At 35.1% G+C, this 2,805-nt stretch overlaps 1 protein-coding gene across 1 annotated transcript in view; it reads left to right on the plus strand.

The window, feature by feature from the left end:
• LOC103208103 (ephrin type-A receptor 6) overlaps positions 1-2,805 on the plus strand; it is a 1,324,606-nt gene that overhangs the window by 1,186,721 nt on the left and 135,080 nt on the right. The window lies entirely within an intron of this gene.

Consider the following 2,805-nt stretch of genomic DNA (forward strand, 5'->3'; position numbering starts at 1 on the left):
TTTTATAGTTGAGGAAACTGAGACACAAAGAAGCTGAGTGATATGTATAAATCACATAGCTATTACATTGGAAACAATGTCAATTAGCCATTACAGTGTTACTGGAAATTGCCTATCCCACAATTGAATTACCTCCCCCCCCAATACTACCTACAGCAAATTCTCTTCTATCTTATACAAACTCTCTTCCATATTTCTCCTCTGAGAACAAAGAGGATGGACAGCAGTGGTTGAAAAAATCTTTGAAATTGAGGAAATAAAGAAGATGTCTTTGGTGATATATATATTACAAATTAAAACATTTCAAAATGTTAAAAATAATCTCTAGAAAATGGAACATATGTGTGGTTTTCTTTCTTTTACTTATCTAACTTTTTTAATACATTTTATTGAAATGTAACTATGTGCAGTGAAATACAAAAAACTAAAATGACATGGGTCAATGCTTTTTTTTTTTTTGCAGTGTCCACTCCCCCAGTCATCCCTGGTAACCAACAAAGAAAGTTTCCTTCCATATATAAACCTTTCCTTGACTTTTTACAGTAATGAACTAACACTATATGTGTCCTGTGATTGACTTATTTCACTCAGCATAGTGTCCTACAAGTTCATCCACATTATGTGGTGTTTGGCACATTCTACATTATTCTTTAGTGTTGCACAGTATTTCATTGTGTGTATGAACCATAGTTCCGTTATCCATTCTTCTGTTGTTGGGCACCTAGGTTGTTTCCATCTTTTTGCTATTGTAAATAGTGCTGCGATGAACATGGGTGTGCATATACCTGTTCTTGTCCTGGCTCTCCCTTCTTTAGGTGGGATTGCTGGGTCAACAGGTATTTCTAATTCTAGCTTTTTAAGGAATTGCCCTACTGCTTTCCACAGTGATTGAATCATTTTACAGTCCCAACAGCAGTGTATGAGAGTCCCAATCTCTCCACATCCTCACCAACATTTATTATTTTCTGTCTTGTTGAACATTGCCATTAGTACTGGGGTGAGATGGTATCTCATTGTTTTGATTTATATCTCTCCAATGGCTAATGATCATTTCTTCATGTTTTTACTGGCCTCCTGGATATCCTCTTTGGTGAAGTGGCTATTCATGTCTTCTGCCCATATTTTAATTGGATTGTTAATCTTTTTGTTGTTGAGGTGTTGGAGTTTTCTGTAAATTTTAGAGATAAGTCCCTTGTCAGATATGTCATTGACAAATATTTTTTTCCCAATTTGTAGGTTCTCTTTATACTCTTTTGGAGAAGTCTTTTGTATAAAAATTTAATTTTGGGAAGGTCCCATTCATCTAGTTTATCTTCTGCTGTTTGTGCATTTTGGATTATGCTTGATACTCTATTTACACCATAAATTAGGGTCCCTAAATTTGCCCCTATTTTTCCTTGAGGAACTTTATGGTTTTAAGTTTCACATTTAAGTCTTTGATCCATCTGGAGTTAGTTTTTGTATATGGTGTGAAGTATGGATCTTGTTTAATTTTTCTGCAAATGGATATCCAGTTTTGCCAATACCATTTGTTAAAGAGACCACCTCTTGCCCATTTAATGGATTTCAGCTGTTTGTCAAAACTCAGCTGACCACAGGTTGATGGATCTATTTCTGGGTTCTCAACTCTATTCCACTGCTCTATGTGTCTGTTTTTGTACCAGTACCAGACTGTTTTGACAACTATGGCTGTATAGTAGGTTTTGAGATCAGGCAGTGTGAGACCTCCTACTTCATTCTTCTTCTTCAATAGTGCTTTGCTTATTCAAGGTTTCTTTCCTTCCCATATAAAATTAGTGATTGGTTCCATAGTCTTAAATGCTGATGGGATCTGGAATGGGATTGCCTTGAATTTATAGATTGTTTTGGGTAGTATTGACATTTTCACCATGTTCAATCTTCCTATCCACAAGCATGGCATGTTCTTCCACTTATGTAGTTCTCTTACAGTTTCTTGGAGTAATGATTTGTGGTTTACTTTGTACAGGTCTTTTTTGTCCCTAATGAGATTTATTCCCAAATATTTTATTTATTTATTTATTTATTTATTTATTTTTGGTAACTATTGTAAATGGTATCAATTTTCCTATTGCCTTTTCAGCAATCTCTTTGCTGGTGTAGAGGAATCTAAGTGATATTTATATGTTGATCTTGTATCTTGCCACTATGCTAAATCTCTCAATTAGTTTACTTATTCAACTTTTTAAATTTTTCCACATTGAACATCTTACTTTTATTATGTTGTTGTTGTTGTTATGTGCCATCGAGTCGTCCCCAACTCATAGCGATGCCTCCTTGGGCTTCCGAGGCAGTATCACTACGGACATAGATTGCCCCATCTTCCTTCCGAGGAGTGGCTGGTGGGTTTGAACCACCAGCCTTCTGGTTAGCAGTCAAGTGCCTTAGTTGGAAAAAAATAGGAAGAGAAATGGATCCTGGCAATGTTCCAAGATATATTTCCAACCAGTATGTTTAAAATGTTTTTTCCTTGGTGTTAGTAACTAAACAAAATGTTTGCTTGATTATTTTAATGTGACTTATCTAATTAGAAAGATGACTGGAAGTCATTTCAATGGGCAACATTTATTTTTAAATGAGGAATAATATAAGTAGGGAAATAAATATTACCATTACTGATTTTTTAAAATGGAATTCTGGGCAATAGCCCAAGAAACCTCAGATTCTTCCATAAAGTTCCAAGTTCGATAATTATCATTGTCACCTCAGAGCCTATTATTAAGATCCCAAATCACCAACTTTTCCAGGCCTATAAACAATCATTAGTAGATCCAAAACTGGACAGTG

The sequence above is a fragment of the Orycteropus afer genome, unplaced genomic scaffold (genome assembly GCF_000298275.1).
Source record: "Orycteropus afer afer isolate SDZICR_OR568_19922 unplaced genomic scaffold, OryAfe1.0 scaffold00412, whole genome shotgun sequence".
Taxonomy (NCBI): Eukaryota; Metazoa; Chordata; class Mammalia; order Tubulidentata; family Orycteropodidae; genus Orycteropus; species Orycteropus afer.